This window comes from Zosterops lateralis (genome assembly GCF_965231275.1).
Source record: "Zosterops lateralis genome assembly, chromosome: 11".
Lineage (NCBI taxonomy): Eukaryota > Metazoa > Chordata > Aves > Passeriformes > Zosteropidae > Zosterops > Zosterops lateralis.
This window is the reverse complement of record NC_139771.1, coordinates 11,141,961-11,162,452: the sequence shown is the minus strand read 5'-3', so window position 1 is coordinate 11,162,452 and position 20,492 is coordinate 11,141,961. Positions and strand designations below refer to the sequence as shown.

The 20,492-nt window shown below is 52.1% G+C and overlaps 1 protein-coding gene across 3 annotated transcripts in view; it reads right to left on the bottom strand.

Moving 5' to 3' along the window:
- The window catches only part of PLXNA1 (plexin A1), a 115,317-nt gene that overhangs the window by 71,305 nt on the left and 23,520 nt on the right, over window positions 1–20,492 (bottom strand). The window lies entirely within an intron of this gene.

Genomic DNA, 20,492 nt, shown 5'->3' with positions numbered 1-20,492 from the left:
AATCAGCAGGTGCACATGTGCCCTCCCTGAGAGCAGGGCTATGTGAACACCCTTAGCATTCTGCTTTGATTTTGGCACCATCCACCCAAAAGGCATAGTATAGGCCAAACATAACCAGAAGAGGAGTAGGTCCTGGCAGAGCTGCCCCTACAAGCCCTGGGGCCACCTCCCAGAGGCAGCAGAGGGCCTATACAGCCTGGCCACACCGGGGCAGAGGTGACAGCTGCTGCACAGTGTCACACAACACCACTGACAAGCCTATAGCTGGAAAAGGCACATCCCATATCCAGCCAGGGGGGCTCACAGGGAAAGGGATGGCCTCGGGGGTCAGCCTGCACAGCTCCTCCTGGCACATGGCTTGGAATCACCCCAAGGCAGTAGGACAGTGTGGGGACAGGGACACCAGCTGCCCCTCCACATGCCTTTCCCCAGGACAAGCAGCTGCCACACACACGCCCTTCTCCGGTTTCCAAAGGAAGGGAAAGGGTTTAAATTAAATTCCTGGATCAGCTGCTCCAAGGAGACACACTCTCTTCTTCCCTTCACCCAGAAAGGTGCAGCAAAAGGCAGGGATGGGAGCAGCTGCAGGGCCATGGCATCATCTGTCCCATGGACAGCCTTGGGAGCTGGGTACTGCTGGAGAGAGGGACACTGTCATGCTGGGGGTCAAGAGCAGGAGGTCAAGGCAGTGGCTCCTGCTCCCTCCCTCTGTATTTCAGGACATCAAACTTTGGTGTCCAGGGTGCTAAGGATTTGCCTCTGGCTTTGCTCAGATAACCAGGAAATTGCCATTAGGAGTGCCTCAGCCACAGTTTACCAGAGCTAACCCTACAGGTGCTCTGTGCCAAGGGCAGGAGCCAGACACCCAGTGGAAGGATAGAACAGCCAGCAGCAGGCCAAGGGCAGGCCTGTGAGGATGCATCTTGCAGGGGCTTGTCCCAGGACTGATGACAGGATGGGCCCCACAGAAACATCCCAGCTATGCGGGGCAGGCTGGCAGCTGACAGCCCGGCTCCCCCAGCCCCCGCTGCTCCCCCAGCCGGCTGGCCCTGGCCGGCCACCTTCCCTGCCACCTGCCTATGCAGGAATGCACCGGGACCAGGCACGCGCCTCCGCCAGCCCAGGCAGCTGCAGGCTGCTCAAATCTGGCACAGCTGGGTTCTGGCCTCTCCCCCCCTGCAAGAGAAGGTTTCTCTGATGGCTCACACAGGGATTAGATGCTCCTGCCTCAGGAGCATCACTAACCTGCCAAGGAGACAGGTAAGCAGCCAGGTTTCAGTCAGTGAAACCCATTCACTTGCTAAAGATTAAGTACACACCCATCTTTTGTCCTGGGCCCAACATCACCCTGAGTTGGAGAATACTGGGACTTGAATCATATTGGTACAATAAAGCAAAAAACAAGGAGATACTTAATCTACATCAATGCTCAAATGCTCAGCAACAAATCCAGCACCTCACCGACAATGGCAGATGTGACACAGGCTCACTCAGCTGTTTTCAAAGCATGTCTTACTGCCAGGCAGGATCCTGAGTTCAGCCATGTGGGCTGAGGACAGATGCACTCACTGTGCCTCTCTGGGAGGTAGGGTGGGAACTGGGTGAAGCGCTGGGGTTTTCCATAGGAAAGAGATGAGAGAAGGAGGCAGGGCAGCAACTCAGCCCAGCAGGCCCTCAAAATGCAGCAACACCTTCCCCAAAACTTCTCAACCACCTTTTCCTTTCATTTAAACTCATTTCCATCTTTTCCTCTTGTTCAGCCACCCACACAAGTGGTGCTCCACCATGCTAAGTGGGCTCAGAAGAGCCAGTTATACCGGCACCAGCCCACGCGGCACAGCATAGGACTGACCAGCTCCATGCTCACCATTTGCAAACCTTCCCAAAATCTCTCCTGACCAGGTCTGCCAGCATTATTCCATCAGCACAATGGGAAGTACAGCCCAACACATTGTTCCAGCAATTTTGACAGAACTAAGACACTGTCAGAAAAATCCTTCCTATCTTTCTGTACCAAAACTGAACTGCTGTAAAGAAGGAGCAAGTGCCAGGATAATACATAGGAGAAGCAACTTTGGCAGAGTCAAACCCAGGGGCAAGAGAGATTGATGGATGGTGAAGTCACAATGAAGGAGTAGGAGGAATTACAGGCTCCCACTGGGAGCCACACAATGTGTGATGGTTTAAGTGGGTTGCCCCAGTTTCATCCCAAATAAAGTCCTAGGTCCCATCCCTGCCAGCCCCACGCCCCACAGCAGCTCCGGCAGTCTTGAGCCATTAATTTCTCAGTTTTGCCCTTCAAAACTCTCTTGGCTCAGAGCCCAGTTCATATCATCTAGTCACTAAGGAGCAAAATATCTCTATTATTATTGCAATTATTTCCCAATCAGCATCGCTCAGGGCTAAGGCAGTCAGAGGGGGGCCCCCAAAAAACAAATCAATGGGCAGGCACTGCTCTGGGGCTGCTGAGGACCAGCAAGAGACAATGGCAGCTGTTGAGTGGAATGAAGGAAGGGGGATGGAGGACCCCAGGGACCCCTCCATGTGATACTATGACCTAGCACGGTGGAAGTCTTTTCTGACCCTCGGCCAAGCAATAGCGATGCAATTTAACCTCTGCACAGAGCATGCATGCAGCCACCACCCCTGCACAATCTGGATGCCATGCAAGGGCTCTGCCTCCGAGGCTAAAGAGAACTGACAGGAATTCCAGGGTGTCCCTGGGGAAAGCACAGCAGCTGCCAGGGCAGCAGTTCCCCGAGGAGGGAGTGACAGAGCATCTCAAAACTATACCTCCAGCAACACAGTGACTGTTCCCATTCTAGCAAAAAAATCCAGTGAAACCCCTGTACCATATCTCACCACAGAAATGTCCCTTGCAAGGGAGAGGGGCAAAGGCAGGTAAGACAATCCTGCTTTTTCTCAAGGCTTGGGAAGAAAGGAGGGAGCTCTGGAAAACCCAGTAACAGGTAGAGAAGGAATTTTAGCCTTGCAAAATGGAAGGTAAGGGCAGAAAGAGCACAAAGCAAAATGCAACAGGGATCTCCTCTCTGCATCCCACTGTTCTTCTGCATGTAAAAATAAAGCCCTGGGTGACAACAGTCAAGGGCAGAGCACATCATACTGGAATAGAAATAGAAATACTGGATTATTTTTTCTCACATTCATTAATTACTGTAGGCATCCCAAGAGTCCCAGCAGCCCCAGGCAAGAAAGGCATGAATGAAGTCATGGCAATGTGTCACCCTCCCAGCTCCCACAGGACTCAGGCTGCACGTGACCAGCCTGGGGCAACTTAATACCTAAATCTTACAGAGAAGGCCCTGGGGAGAAAGCTCTCACCTGAAGGACTCAATACTGAGTTTTCAAGACAAAAGCCATCTCTTCCACTGTCAAGGCACTGGGTCCTCCAGAGATGACACGGGGACCAGCCCAAACCCTCGGCTACTGGTCCCCCCCGACACACAGCCCATCACAGCAAGCAGAGCAGACCCAGAGCCACCATCCCCAGCCTCTCCATAGCTTAGAAATTGCTATTTATTCTGCAAATCCAAATAATTTACCTCTTAATGATGTTGCTTAGCTCAACAGGGCAGCATAAACCTTCTTTCCTGAGCTTCCTTCAGCTTCTACCCAGATAAGCAACCAGACCAAGATAGCCCCAACATGAATGCCAAAGGCTTGTCCCACCACCCTCACCATCCTGCCCATTTGGAACACAGAGTGATGATTAGGCAAAGTCTCTGCCTGAGGCCAGTGGCTCAAAGCCTCGCTACCTGAGAAGAGGAATGAGGACTGCCCCACTTCCAGGGAAAAAAGGCAGGGAGGGGGTAACAGGCCTTCACCAGGGACATGTCAGGGAGGAAGTATGAGCTCCCAGGGCTGCAGCACAGCTGGAGATCAGCTGGATCCCTCCTCCCCTCTCGGCTCCAGGAAAATAGCTTTTTCCTTCCTGGTCCCTAAATAACATAGCAGAGAAAGAGGAGCTGCCTGAGGACTCGGCAGGGGCTGTTGGTCTTGCAAACAGAGGAGCCAGTGGCAGGAAAAGCCCACAGAGTGGAGGCTGTAGAGGGACATCCCCCAGGGGGGATCTGTTTCAGGGTACTCCCCCATGGTCAGCTCCCCTCCCACCCCAGTGGCCACTCCAGCAGCCCCACACACAGATTCAGCACAAGTTAACCCTTGTTTCAGTGGGGCTGCCTGTGCAGGCACAGTGGCTCATGTCTGGATTTACCCATCCATCAGATTACAATACCTTCTGCACCCCCATCTCAGTCCCCCAGTCATTCAGCTCCTATTTCCACAGCATGAGAGCCAAAAGCCATTTCCTGCAGCAAGGTGACTAACAGGAACAAAATCCACTGCACATTCACCTCCACACAAGGAGAAGGACAACACCAATGGCATGGGGAATTCAGCTCCACCCATTTAACACCAGCTTTGATCCCTTCCTACCCATCAGTCCTCTTTTTACTGCAGCTCTGGGCTGTACTAGTGTTTTATCTCCATGGACAAATCACAATAGACTGCCCAGGAGAAGCTGATAAGCAATAAACAATCAGGGTCTAAATATCGCAGGGCACAGTGACATTAAATATTAAGAGCCAGCACAGGCAGCAGGACTAGGCATGCAGAATCTCTTACAGATTCAATGACAAAATCATACATTACATGAGAATGCAACCCATGTCATCAGGAGTAGACGGAAAGTTACAGCCACACTTTTTTTAACCTTCTCTGATCATCAGCTCCACTATCAACATGCCACAATCAAAACTCCAGACCTTGCCTTTCCTCATAAAACACTCCCTGCTCCAAATACAAACACTTTCAAGATTAGAGAAGAAATCCTCCAACATTCCATGGCCAGTGATCCTGGTGATAACAGCCAGCTAAGTCTGGCTTCACAGTAAGCACACCAGAGTGCCTGCAAATATTTTGCTTGCAATAGACTTAGACCCTCTCACTCACTCCAGCCGGAGCTCTTGATGCTTAGTTCCCTGATCTTCTTTTTTGTTCACATTTTAAAATTTTGTTCCCATACTCTAAACTTCTGGCCCTCCTATACCATTTCCAATGCAGAGAGCCACATCCCTGGCTACACTAGACCCTTCTATACATTTCCAAAAAGCCAAGGGAAAGGTATGGGGCCGTTGCTCCCCACCATGCAGAACTCGGAGCAAATAAAACCACTTGTCTGCAGTGGGGTCTCTGTTTAAAACCAGGATGGAAATTAGTCCCTTCAGTCTGTGCATCAGAGCAATTTTGAAGGAGAGATTGAGAAGATTTAGAGATTGCTTTCCCTAAGGATGCTGCTCAAGATATTTAAGAGCTCAGGTTTTACACAGCGTGGATTTCCTTTGGAACTGATGCAGAACTCCATCCTCTGCTTCTGCAGGCAGCAATCCCTTCTGCAGGCTCTCAGAGAGCACAGGGTCCTGTTGGCCAACACAGAGCCCATCACTGACCACAGGGTGGTGTGGCCACATTTCACCCAGGGGGGTAAAAAGGGGCAGAGAGGGGCTGGAGCTCACGCTGAGCTTTCCAGGTGTGATGGCACTTGGGCACAAATCATTGTGACCTCAGCTCTTGCAGGTCCATGCAACAGGAAATGAAGAGCCTGGCTGTCTCCTTAACAAATTCCTCTTGTGAATGCAGGGCTGCCCTCTGAAAGCCCAGCTCTTGCTAAGACTAGACCAGACCCCATGCCACATCCAAAACTAAATTCTCAGATCTTCAAGGAACACCTACCACCCTCTCCCCATTCCCAGCATTTACAGGGCATCTCAAGTGGAGCTGCTATCCACCAGGACTTGCCAGCACCTTGGCCATGGAGCATTCCCACACAGGAATGCAGTTGACACTTGGCAGCCTGGAGAGAGCTGGGCTGGGGTCAAGACTAGCTGGACCTTACCAGCCTGGTGCTGGAGGTAACAGAGATGGGGACAGGCAGACAGCACCCGGATAAACAGCTTTATCCCAAGATGCAACCCTGGCAGATACCCATCAAATGCCTGAATATCTGTAAAGGGAGGCCAAGGGGTGGGAAATTATGTTAATTAAAGTTATAATTACTGTAACCAAACGAGTAGTATAATTACTTTATTCTCACAGAGACTTCAAACTGATAAAGGACCACGTGCACAATCTTCGGGTTGATGCGGTTTTTAATTAAACGTGCCATTGAAGATGGTGAGGGTTGGGCAGGACAATGGCTCAGCCCATCCTGGACCTCCAGGGACCTCACATGAAGAGGGAGCCCAGGCTGGCAGAGACATGTGGGTCAGCAGCAGCCAGTGCCAAAGGCAGCTGCTCTGAGAAGACTGAAGCTGCGAGGTGCACACTGGTGTCTTGCAGGAATAGCTCCTCTGCCATACATCAGCCCTCAGCTTCACATTCCCCCAAAATATCTACCTTTACAAACATTGCCAAAACAGCCCCACAAGGGCACTGAAAATATTAATAAACTGGTGCTGCCAACTGGAGGGAATGATTAAAAAACAATTTTGCAAAGGTATCCTTTTCAAATAATAATAATACTAAAAGACAGAGCAGGAGAAATTAAATTCCCAGTCCCCTACCTCAAATAAATAGTATCAGAATTTGAAATGAGACATAATTACCCCAGCAAGGTTAAAGCCGCTAATGCACACAGAATACAGAATCACCATCCATCATAATCATATCTCATATCACAGCCATTATTTATAATTAGGAGGCACAGTTTAAAAAACACATAAAGACGCCCATGCAATGCAGTAATTCTTCTGTTATTGCTCCTGGAGGGCCAATCCTGCTCCGATTTGTGGAGTCCAGAATCAGGCAAAAGTAATTCCCTAAAAGTCATTCCCAAAAACTTCCTCTTATGGAAGGGGAACCCACATCAGCCCACCCACAAGCCATGCTGGCAGCAGTAGAGCACATCCAGGCTGCACTGGGTTCCTCCCAGCCTTTTGAAACCCAAGTGGGCTCCCAAAGCATCCAGACATGAATTTACTTTTTTTTCCCCCCAAATGTCAGTGCAGGAAGAGTGGAGCTGAGCAGATAGTAGAGCCACAGCCTGGCTCAGCAAGGCAGGGACAGGCAGGCCTGATGGGCTTTACCTGGGCTTTCTCCTCAGCTGGGTGGTTGGTTTTTTTTTTTAACCTATTTTCAAAACCACAGAACAAGTTATAGCAAGAGCTGGGAAAACCAAAAGCTAACACCAGAGCTGCTGAAAGCTGCCCTCCTTTGAAGTGTGGGCTTTGCAGTCTGCCCCTGTGCCCCAGTGAAATATTAACAAGTTTCCGGTGAAGCAGGAGGAAATTACGCTTAATATATTCTGGGGAAGTCCGCAGACAGCAGTGCCTGAGCAGCAGAGCCTGACTCTAGAGGGACCTGCCTCCCAAATCCCCTCTCCTGCCAGCAACAAGGAGCAGGCAGTCGTCAGCCCTGCAGGGACGTGCAGCAGCTCCATCGCACACACAGGCGCTGAGCAAAGCCTTACACAGAAAAGCACAAAGCCCTTGCTCAGAAAAGCACAAACCCATGGTGGGGTGCACAGCTGGTTCTGAGCCCCAGGAGTCTGGGAGAAGTGGATTTACACCCTTTGATGACAAAATAGAAAGCAACAGTGGTTGGAGATGGTGTCCTGGGGACGTAGAGCTGTGCTGCAGAGGTGATAGCAGAAGCCCAGTGTAAGGCCACAGGAATGAAAGATGCATGAACTTATATGTGTAAATCTAAGGTACAGTGTTTTTGTGGATTGAAAAGCAAGCTGGGATAAGGACAGAAAAGAGCTGAGGCTCAAATCTCAGGCTCGAGGAGCCCCAGGAAAGAGCTCAACCCTTAACAAGCCAAAGCCAGCTCGCCCTACCAGTCTCATGACTCTTACTCACAGCAGAGCTGCACTTTCTCAGAAGTTTCATTAAACTGTAAAACAAGAAAAAAATAACAAGAAAGAAAAAAATAAAAGCCGGCTTGCAGATGCACATACAAACACATCTCCCCAGAACCCAGGAAACACTTTTCAAATTAAAGGTTCCATAAAGAGAAGCAAAACCTCAGCAAAGTTTTCAACCCAGGTCCCAATACTGGGGGTGCTGTGCTCCTGCAGCACAAGAGGATAACAGGCACAGGGTGTAGCTGGAAGGTAGGCACAGCCAGAAAGAAGAGCTCTGTGCAGAGCAGCACCACCCCACTTGCCACCATTAAATGGGGAGGATAAGCCTTTTTGGGATTCAGACACTGTGCCCACCTGGCCATCTGGGCCAGGTTGTCTTCTTGCATGGTGAGTACCAGCCTATGCATCTTATCCTGAGTGAGGACTGACCTCCAGGGCTGCACGCAGGGGATGTAGGGCACCTCTTGGGCCTGTCCTGAGCATTTTCCAGATCCTCCCCTGTTTTAGACAGCCATTGAACTGCCCAGCATGCCAAGAACCTGCAGGCTTACATGAATCAGTAGGTTTAGGGAAGACCATTTTGGGAATGCCAGAGAGGGGATACTCCCCACAAGACTACGGAGGAGTAATACTGCAAAGTCAAAGGGGAGTGGGTCATCCCCCTGCAGCCAGTGCTTCCTCTCAGCCCTGAAATGGTCATCAGCAGATCACCAGGCTCTGTCTGACATCTTTCAGCCATTTCAGCCCTGTCAGCACTCACCAGAAGTACTTTTAACATCAGTGGAGGCTGAGTTTACCGCAAGCAAAAGAAGCAGAGAGAGGAGGAGGTGCTTTGCAGGCTTGGGCAGAGGATCACTATTTGCCTGTCCAAGTGCTGAAAACTAATCCCCCCCTTCCCCCTTTCTATCCCATTGAAAACTTGACAGAACCTCCTAGCGCTTTGCAGTTGAAATTGGCAGGTCTTAAATTAATTGACTGCAATTTTACACAACAACATGTTTAGCTGTGAGCTGGCCCGCGGCCCGCTTGGCTCGCCACCGCTCCCCAGACACTTTTCAAGCAACCTCCAAAACTTCATAACACATCGAAGGCGAGGCAAGCAGGCTGCCAACGTGACCCTCTCCCTGCCAAAAGCCAGCCCTGCCTCCCCTCGCCCCCACCCCGACCCTGCTCCAGCTCCTCCGGTGTTTTCCCCCACTCTCGTTAATGGCTCATTAAATTATTCTTGTCATCTCCGAGGATTTTTGCTCCTCCAAACGCTGAGGAGCACAGGGCGGGCTGGGTTACAGGCCCGCTGCTTTACCATGGAAACAGCAGCCATGGGACCAATGCACGCAACAGGAGTGAGAAAAGTCAGGGTGGTTTTTTTATTTCAATCCACCCTGACACATTCCTGTTCTCCTTCTGCTAAATACTCCGAAGGACAAAACCCGAAGCAAAAGATGATGATGCAGTGGCAGGTTTGTGATGTCCCCATCCAGGACTGAGTACCTGGGGTAATGCAAGAATACACAACCCCAGCACCCAGGAACAAGAAGATGCCTGCAACTCGCCCTCCCACCCACCCAAAAAACCGCTATGCTCTTCTCAGGAGAGGGTCTGGGGAGCAGCCTGCCTGCAACAGAGCCTCCAGAATTCAGGGCTGGTCCCGGCTCGAGGTCTCTCAGCCTTTCTGCCAGCTCCCAGGAGATGTTGCTGCTGCCTCAGTCAAGCACCCCAGTGATGAGTCAGCCCCAGCTCCCAACCCTGATGTAATCCGTCCCCAGAGCCGGGCGGGCTTCCAGGGCATGTCCACAACATGAAAGGCACGCTCTCGCTGCACTGCTGGGTCGAGAGCTGCAGGAAGAGAGGGGAGGATTGCTCCGGCTCTGCCGACGACTTGGGTCGAGCAGCTGATGCTCTGTGAAAGCCAAACTGGGGGTGGGTTGTTTGTGTGATTTCATTGCTTGAACAAACAGAAACATCCTGTATGTGATTAAGAGCCTTTATGAAAAACACACCAGCACTGAACCCCACAGCTGGGACCAAAGGTATAGCTGTGGCTGGAAGGCAGCACACAGCAGGGCTCGACCACTCCGGGGTGAGCAGAGCTCCCTGGCAGGTTCACGCAGCCACAGCACCCCAGGGATGTTTCAGACCATGCACAGAAACAGACATCCCCAGTAGGAAATCACCTCCCCCATAAAATGTCAGTTTTTCCACGCCAACCTCCCCAAGCTCTAGGGAGCAAGAGGCACAGCAGGGTTACCGACAGCCCACAAGCCGCAGGCGATGGCTGCTCCGGCAGAGGCAGCCAGGGCTCTAACATCACTGTGAAGCTTTAATTCTTTCCTTTATCACCTTCTGCCCCGGGATATCAAAGTACTCTACACGTCTCAGGATTGCTCTTCCTTTTGGCTGCAGGCATCACCACCCAGGGCTGGCACAGAGAAGAACTGGGCAATGGAGGCAGGAGAAGGGAACTAACCACAATCCAGCACGACCTCCCTTCCCCCTCCCTCTCCCCACCCCGAAAAAGGGAGAACTGTAGCTCCTGCCAAAATCCAGGACTTGCCTGGACTTGCACAGCCATCACCTCCACAGCCCCTGCCCTCCACTCCAACAGAGCTGCCCCGAGGGAGCCACGCCAGGAAAACACATGCTTTTGTTTAAGGAGCGCAGGCTGAGCAGGGAAAAAAGCACTTAAACGTTACACAGTCACACACACACACACAAAAAATTTATTTTGAAGTTTTGTAGTTGCTTGTCTTTGGCAAGGTTCAAAATAGGGTAAGGCTTTTGTTTTGCTGGGAGGCTTTTAAAAAAAAAGTGTATTTTATCCAAACTATCCTTGAAACATTCTTGACATTTATTACCAGAAACTTTTCCTCCAATTAATTGTCTCTATACAACTATCATTTTCCTCATGAAAAACAACACCAGAAACTCGCAAGCTATTTAAAAAACATTCACTCTCTCTCTGTTTCTCCCTGGTCTCAAGCATAAACAGAATTAGGGAGGTTAGAGGGGTCAAAAACAACAGTTCTGACTCAACAGCTTTGACCAGTGAGTTGCCACCCATGGCAGGGACATGGAGGGCAAGACTTGGAGCTCAGTAGATACTGCAAAAATACTTCCAGTCCTCAGGTATGAGGTGTCACCTCTGGCTTCAACTCAGAAATGCACAGTGGGCCAAGTCTCAGCCAAAAAATCACATACTTGGAGATTTTGATTGGGTTTCTAGCCAAGGCTTTCACAGCACAGTGGTGAGGATGCTGTCACAAGTGTGACAGCACATGAAAGGAGGAACCAAAGCCAAGCAGAGGTGAGTAGAGATTCTTCCATCCCAGGAGGGAAGCATCAACAGCCAGGTCTCGGGGAGTTTGGATGCTCCTCATCACTTCAATTTACGAAATAAAGCCCAGTCTTATTTCAGTATCCCAGGTGAGCAGGCAATGGGCAAAGACAACCTCAATTGCATGAGGTCTGGAAGGATGAGGCTGCAGAAAGGAAGGCAAGTCATGATGCTGGACTCCATGAAGGATGGGACATAGATGTGCTCCATCTCTGGGAGGAGTGGCTAAAGAGCAGGGGGACATGCTCAAGGCACACCAGGCAGCACAGGGACCACAGGTGGTGGGTGGCAACCCAAGCTGTGCCAGCCCTGCCTCCGGTCAGAAATGCTGATGCAGCCATACACTGAGTTACCACCTATTCAGGAGCACACCTGCAGACGGGCAGCAGCACCACATTGCCACATGGTGTGCCCTTAGCCACCAAGGTGAACCACACTTTGAAGCTCAAGCAAGCACATTTACCCCTCCGCATTCCCTGCTCCTCCATCTCCATCCCAAAGGGAGAATTTTTTTTTCCCTCTTTCAGAATAAGAAGCCACAGGAGGAAGAAGCCAAAGCTCACACATCCTGCATCAAAGCTGACTCATGCCCCTGGGAGAGCCCAGGAATCTCATTCCCAGGTTAAGTGCTCCAGCCACAGGCTCACATTTTCCCACCAGCAGATTTGAGGAGAGAGGGAGAGGCAGGAAGGAAACCCCCAGCTGAGACAGGGAGTGTTTATCTCACCTGCTAGAAACACATCTTTAATTTTAAATGTTGAGTGTAAAAACAAGATCCCTTGAGCCTCATAAACATACCAGAAAGAAAAGGATAGCAACACGGAGTAATCCTGGAGAAATAAAGGGAGAATTCAGTTTGGGAAGTTCCCATCCCTCACATAGGGTGGGGATCAGCTGGCACAAGCCATGCATGCAAGGTGCAGTTTTCATGGGTTTGGGTCTTTTTAAAGGACTTTGCTTAGTTCCCAAATAAACCATCACAAGCATGACCCTCCCCCAGAAAACCAGGGCTGGTGGCAGTAAGGCCAGCCTGATCCAGTGTTTCCATCCAGGGGGGCAGAGGCTGCTCCCCTCCCTCTGCCAAGGAAGCTGCCAGTATTAGATGCCTCCAAGGTCCCACATCCCAACATCCTTGCCAGGGACACTGAGCATTTCTGTGTGGCTGTCACCAAGACACCCATTTTCCTTAGCTAATTACAGATGTAGTCACCCTGGCCAAGACATGGACCTATTTCTGGAAACTTTCAAAGAAAAATAAATACATATGTAGAAAGAGAGAGACACACATGCGTGCACACATCAAACTGCATCATCTTTTCCTCTATTAATTTTTTCAGTTGCATTCTGCTCAACAACTACCAATTAATTTTTGACCACTGTTAACAGAAAGCAAGAAGTCAGGGGAACATGAGAACAGCCAGGCACAGATCCAGCCTCCAAGATCAGCAGTATTGCAAACTGCTCTACAGACCTCAAGCTTGCCCAAACACCTCTGCTAAGCCCAAAAACCATCTTCAGAAGGATCTGCCTGTCCTTCAGTAAAAATTTGGTTTTAAGTCCTGCTTGGGAGGAGCATCAGCAGTGACATGAGTTTGGTGGAGCTCAGGTTTTGATTGGGGTTGCTGCTGGATACATATGGATATTGTGTCCTTCAAGGTGGAAAACATGACTTGGGGTTCTCCAAGGAAGTGACATGATGTGTCTCCAGCTCCCTCCTCCCTGAGCTCCACTGAAGAACAGTCACACTAAAATCCCACGTACACTTAACATCGTCCCTTCACCTGTCACTAGTCCAGTTCCCACTCTCACAGCTCCGGAGGTCCATCATATCCAGCAAAGACTACAAGTTGTCCCTAGAAATGCAAGGAAACCCTTCACCTTGGGAACTGCCTGCCCACGGAGCAGCATTATCAGCATTAAGCCTCCAGCTATAGCAGCGTCAGGTTTGCTCTGTGGATGCTGGCACATAATCAAGATCTACAGGGCTCTGTCAATCAAGGGGAGAAAGAAACGGCAGGGAACCCTCTCCTGGGACACAGCAGAAGCCCACGCATTGCTGGTGGCAGGATGCCCAAGGGATGCTGGTAGGATGGCACAAATCCAATCCACCCCTGGAGCAAGCAAGTAGTCTCTCCACCCTCCAAACTGCCTCTTCTCACCTGCTTTACAAACAGTAAACCTCCTAAAGCCAAGCCTGTGCTCTCCCAGAGCAACATAATTCCTAACTCTTGCTCCAAAGGCAGCAGCCCCTTAACAACCCATGGGATACTGCAACCCAGAGAGGCCCTGGAGGAAAGAGCCAGCAGAGCATGCATGGGATATGGGGTGCTACAGGGTTTGATCTGGCCCACTAAGGAAGAGGGCGGGGGGACGAGGACGCAAATAACCTTTCCAGGACTCCAGATACAAGGAGGAAAAGCCCAAGAAAAGCAGAGGCTGCAGGAGACAAGTCTCCTACTGCTCCAAAAAATTTTTAATCAACCCTTCCCTTCAGGCCAAACCACGGAGCTCGGATCCACCAGCTCCCAGCCCACACTGCAGCAGCATCAGGAAGCAGCAGGAAAGCTGCACCACAAGAGCACACACAGCCTGGAGGGCAGTGGGACACACCCCCCTCTTTTACCCTGGAGCACCAACCTTTCCCAGTCTGTTCCCAAAGAGGAACTGCCCAGCAGGGTGGAGCAGCATCCCCACTACTCTGGAGCCACGGAAGAGCCACGGAATAGCCACGCTAGTGCACAAATTGCTTCATTAAATGTCATCGCATTAAGCCAGTTTCATGAATTTAACATTGTCCCCCGACTACTGTTTGCCTGAAAATTAAATTATGGCAACATTTGTTGTTTCAAAGAGTCTGTCTGTCAGGGATAGGGCTGGAGGAGGAGATGTAGGCACAGGCAGGGGATTCAACTTCAGCAGTCGGGCTCCTGTGGACATGTGGCTTCAGTGAAGATGGACAACACAGCCACAGATTCCTTCACAGGAGTAGGAGAAGGGAAGAATCAAGTCCACATGTTGTTTCAACGAAAGCCAGCCATGCCAGCTACAGAGACACAAGCCAAGCTGCCTGGAAAGGGAAACGATCTGTTTTGGTACAAATAAAGGCTCTGATCAGCCCCAGAAGCCACTGGCCAGCACAGAAAAGTGCCACCCCATATCTCTCAAGACACCATGGACCCTGGCTACCTCCACACCAGGAGGTTAGGTAGGCAGTCCAGGGCTTTTTGATCTTCCCAGATTACAAAGCTTTGCCGCATACCGGAACGCTCTGAGAAATTTCTCATTTATTCTTCCTTTTCCCTAGAGCAGCTCCTCTCTGCAGTATCAGAAACAAAGGTGACAACCTTTCGCTTTGTAAAGAAAACCATCAAACGAAGCAGACTATAAATAGGACCCAAAACTGACCTGCATCCCCAGCCAAGGGGAATGAAATGAAGACAAGTGAACGAACAGCTTCAAGGTCAGAGAGACTTTTTTATTTCCCCTTCATTCAAGGACTGGCAATTTTTATCCATGCAGGAGAGCAATCCAAAATACATCATTAGGGTTGTAGCTAATAAAAACCATGCTGCCTTTTTTCAGCCCAGCGTTGCTTCCTTTGCCCATACAGGGATTATGGCGGGAAGGAGCTGCTTTCCCCAGCACCTGCTCTACCAGCAGAACCTCTCTCCTTGCATCCCAGGACCGAGCAACCCAGTCAGGTCAGATCTGTCCCAGCACAAAGCTACCAAACGATACTGCCCTCAAGACCACAAAGCGTGGACAAATTAAAGCACTATCACATTATCCTGCCTTTCTCTGCCAGACTGTAGGGATGCTCCCCACTACTTCAGCCCATTCTCTGTCTGCAGAGAGCCGGCGTGTCACACAGCACTGGCTCTCTTCCTTCTCTCCAGCTGCTAAATGGCATTAAAAGAACTAAGCATCCATTAAATAAAACTTTCCCACTTGCTTCCCATGTAGACAATTGCTCTCACTGCCACGAGGAGATTTCATGCTGGCAGCTGGTCCATGGGTTCACAAAGAGCAGGGAGGTGCCAGGATCAGCTCTAGTAACACAGGTCATCCAGGGAAAGCACCAGAGAGAAACAGGGAGGTCGTCCCAGAGGTCTGCACCCTCACCACCACCCAGCACCCACCCCAGCTCCTCTATTCTTATTTCACCCCCACAATGCTGACCCCGTGCAGCACCTTTCTGCTGCCTTCCCCATCAGTACCAGCCTGCCATTAGCATCCTTTCTCCTGTTCCACTTCAGAAAAGCCTGTAATTAACAAGGGCAGGGGACAACAAGAGGCCAAACAGCAGCCCTTCCAAGCAGCCTGGGACTGACACCATCCCCGCCTGGACTTGGAGACAAATGACCACCCATGTATCAAAGTCTCAGAGATGGATTACAGGATCCAGCAGCCACTAAGGGGCAGCTGGAGTCCACATTCTGCATCCCCAAGTGCCATACCACACCTCCACCTTGCTCTTGATCTATGGATTTTCCTCCCAGCCCAGAAGGGAAAAGCAGGGAGGTCAGCTCATGGGGATATCTGACCTTCCCCATAGTCATGTTTCTATCTGAGGCAGGGCTGGAACACGAAGAGACCCAGACAACACTGGAGCTGCCCGAGTTCCCGCTAAGCACACATTCTCCCTCCTCCAGCAGGCCAAGGGCTCAGGGCAAATTCCTAAGGCACCATTAAATCTGGGTTAATGGGCCTGCACAAAGGCAAAGCACGACACCAGCACTGCCCCTTCACACCAGGCATACCGACAGTCCATGCCTCCCAAACCGCTGCCTTCCTGATGAGCCAGGACATCCTCCCTTGCTGCCTTTGGCAGGGCACAGGGGCCATTCTCTCACCTGAAAAGCTAAAATTAGTCAGTGTTTGTGAAAGTTAGCCAGTGAATAGGCACAATGTCTCCAACAGGAGCGATCCAACAGAGCTGGGCCCTCCCAGCTCATTTCCATTTTAATGGGGTGGCTTTTCCCCCTGCCCTGTCCCCTTGGGGCCACCGCAGAGGTCCCCAGCAGGAGGCACAGTCCAAAGCAAGAGTCGTGCTCCCGCTCTTCCCAGAAAAAATAGAGGTCACAGACAGGGGCCACAGCCCTCCTTTCAGCAGCAGAGAGATGCAGAAGAAAATGCTCAGCTGCTTCACGCTTCAGCAACCAAACCAACCCCACCAGCTAGGAGGGAATATCCACCCTCATTGCTGGCCCCAGCCAGCCCACACACCCCTTTTCCTAACAACAGCCCCCAATTAATGTGATCCAAACAGTTATGGGGGCTCAGCATCGACCCCAATGATCTCCAAAGATCGCTCATGCGCCCCTCCCCATCCACCACCCTAACCATCGCTCATTTGCCTTTTTCTCTCAGAACTGCAAAGCCATGGCCACCAATGCCTTACAACAACAGCCCTGCAACAACAGGGGCAAGACCAGTGAGGCACACAGTCACAAAATCCCGCAGGCTCTCGATTTTCCTTTCTCAACCTTAATTCCACAATACTTCCAGGCCGGCCACCTCTGCCAGGGCACAGGACGGTCTGCAGGGACCAGCTGTGAAGGTGATGCTGCCGTGTTTGGCTGGCACAGACCTGCCAGCTCCTGTGCATACCCTGCAGGGCAGCACCAACCCGTCCTGAGGGGCTGCCAAGCAGCGTTTTGCCCTCAAACCCCTTCGCAGAACGATTACAACCGGTATCCCTTTTGGAGACACGGGATCTTTGGGATCCACTTTCATTCCCGAGCTTCCTCCGGCTTCAACAACGCGCCGCTGCCCAGAAGTCACCTTGCCTGGCAGCGGTGAAGTCCAGCACCAGGGTGCCGTAGGGATGATGGATGGGGGCGAGGCACACGGCTGCCTGCGGGCGCCCGGCGCCAGGGAGCGGCGAGACGTGCACCGTCAGCGCTTTCGGCAGCGCAGGTTGCAGCGGGGCTGGCGGCTGCTGCCTCTCCGGGCTGGCCGGGCGCCAGGCTCCCAGGCCTCCCTCACCTGCCGTCTTTGCACGGAGAGCAGAGCAGATGGGGGGAAAGAAGAAAGAGAGCTGTGGCTTGTGAGTCAAAAAAAGCCTGGGGGCGCGGAGGACGGAGGGAGTGGGCTTTGAGGGCAGTGAGTCCCTGACACCTCCTCTCCCTGCCCAAGGCTGTATGAGCATGCTGGAGCATCCCTTGGAGTGCCAGGAGCCTGGAAATGTTTATCCCTACCCACCCTGCACGAGGCAGGAGCAGGAACCCCAGCAGCATTCCCCTCCAGAAGTCACCCCAGGACGAAGCTGGCAGCTGCCTGGAGCCACGGCCTCGCCGCCCCGGCAGATCCCAGAGGCCAGCGGTTCACGATGAATTTCTAATTGTTTCCTCCAACAATGAGACATCCTGTTCAGAGCCGGGCGGCGCAACAAAGCCCAGCGCCGGCGAGCAGGGCCTCTTCCTGCTGAGCACCGATGGGGCGATGCCGAGCGCTCCCTGCCACGAGCATGGGGACAGGAAGGCTCCGCCGCCCCCTCCCCACCGCCCCATCCACTTAACACGCCTGCTCTCCAGCCTCCACCTTGATTAAAACTGCTTAACGACTCCAGCGAGAGCTCTCGAGGGGGTGGGGAGCCGCCAAGAGATATTTGATGGATTCACTTTGGCAACCGTCGGCTACCTTGTCATGCCAATAAAATTATTGCCATTGATTGGGGAGAGGCACGGGCACACGCTCCAAGGAGCGCATCTCCCCCGCGGGGCTGAGCACAGGCGCCCACGGGGGCTGTAGGCATGTGGGAAGGGGGCTAGGGGTCTCCGGAGGATGGGATGGGCACGGAGCAGGAGAGAGCACAGGGAAGAGGCAGGAGGAACAAAAGGCCCTTGTGCCGGGCAGCCAGCTGGGAAGAGGCAGCGGCACAGGCAGGAGAGCATTTCCAGGGGCTGCACAGGGGTCGATGCCTGGGGAGTCCTCAAGGGTCACCGGCTGACACCGCCAGGGCCAGGGCAGGGTTCATGCCCCAAATCTGTCCTGTGTCTCCCCACACACCCCCCAAAAGAAACGCCAGGCAAGGCACAGACAGTAAGTAGGGTAGCCAGCAGCAGGGTCACGAGGCAGACCAAGCCTTCCCGCACACTCCAGGAGCCGGATTTCACGGCCCAGACACAAAGGGCCCCTTTTCAGCCAGAGCTGCTTACCCTGAGCACTAAGCAGAGGGTGATGCAAAAGGATCTGCGGGGACAGGGATCAGCAGGGTGGGCAGAGAGCCTGACGGCGGCTTCTCTCAGCTCACGAGGACCATGGTGCATCATACCCAGGAGGCAAACACATGGGGGCTTTTGTGATAGAAGAGAGCCAGCAGGTAAAAGGGAAACCCTTAAAAGGCCCAGCAACTCCCTCTCCCCACAGCACCCATCTTCTCCAGACACACCAAGGGCTGTGAACACACTGAAGCATCCTTAATTCAAAGCTTTTAGAGAACTCAAGGGGGGTGCCTCCATGGGCTGCCAAATCTGCTCCCCAAAAACACTATCATCTCCCTCCCCACAGGACAGGGAGCTGCAGGGGAGCCCCTTAACCCTCTCCAGGCCAGGAGAAGAGCACCATGTCCTGCTGTTAGGGATAACCCACTTAGTGTGAAGAGTTTATTATTAGTAGTATTATTATTATCAAAGAACTGAAATCAAAGCAGCCAGACATAGGCCCAGTTCAGCTGTGCTTTCTGTAGGAGAGAATACACAAACCGTGGCAAGCACAAGCCCCAGGGGGGAGCAGATTCCCAAAGGAGACACGATGCGTTCACGCCCAAGGCCAGCCAGTTCCAGGATGGAACAGGGAGCTACAGGGATTGCAGTGGTGACTGCGGAGACAGATAATCCTCAAAAAATGAGAGCTCAGCTAGCTGCAAGGAATGTGTAGTCCAATGCTATGCTGGCTGGGATGCACTGGCTGCACTGCCCTGTAACCACTCTTGCCTTAGGGATCTCGAGTGCCTGGATCCCCAGTGGTGCTGGGTATCTCCTGTAGGGCTGTGGCAGGAGGGACAGCTCACAGCCTACCCATTCCACAGCAGCCAGGGACAGCTGTGGGCAGGGGGTCACCAGCTTTGAGAGAGGAACGAGATCATCCCCCCAAAAATAACCAGACAGCACCCAAAACTGGGTCAACCCACAAGGGCTACACTGAGCTCAGCAGAGCCCCAAGGCAGTGCCACGTTTGCATAATGAGGAGCAGATGGCAGTGAAGGAGGGCAGCCGGGTCTCTGCTGCACCTCCCAGGATGTCCCACTGCTCCAGCTTCCAGCATAATGCAGTTACTGGGAGAGGGTTCCATCAGCACACCCTCTTCAGTATCACCCTTTTTCCCTCTCTCCATACAACACTTCAACAACACCCAAAATCAAGTCTTTGGCATACACAGCTCAAGAGCTGACATGGGCACTGTGTCAAACATCCCTTTCCAGCACATGACTGGGTGCTCTCATTGTAATCATACACAGTTTCCTATCCACCTGAAAAATAGAAAAGACAACCTGGGAAAATTATAATTGCCCAATAAAAACATTGACAATTGAGGACACATGGTTTCCAGGAAAAACCCAAGTATTAGGACACAAACTTCATTTTCCTTTCAAAAACATCCCCTGATATTCCTGCTGCAGCATGCTCATGGCTCATGTCCCCATGTCACTTCCCCATCCACAGCCCTCTCAGACTATAGGGTGCAAGGCCAGGTCCTTATTGTGCCAGCTGAGAAGTGTTATTACACAGAGGAAGTGGATCAGTGCCAGCTCCAGCAGTGTTGGAACCCATCCCTGCATTGTTCACCTGGGCATGGCTGGAATTCCCTGAGTGCCCCAGTCCCATGACTGCTGGCACAGAGGACAGAGAGCACATGGGACCAAGAGCTTTCCAAGCCTGGCCTTTCCACATAACTTGGGATCAGCCAAAGATAACCGCTTGCCTGGTAATGCTGCAGGACAAGCTGAGACTGGGCTGCCACAGGTTTCACTGCTGCAACTGGCTCAGCATCCCAGGGGTTGTGATCTCCATCCCCCTTGGTGCCTCCACATCCCACGGTCCCTGTCTGCAGACAGTTCTGCAAACCTGACATTGCCTGCAAGATCCTTCCACCCCCCCCAAAGTTGGGGTCTCTCTGCAGCTGTGGTGGCAGCAGGTGCTGCCCAGCACCCTGCCCTCCCGACAGCAACTGTTGGTGGCGGAGCTGGGGAGAGGCTGCAGGGCAGCCACAGCCTCGCGTGGCTTTTTTGGGGGGACAAAGGGAGGCTCTGTCTGCACGCAGCAGTCTGGACAA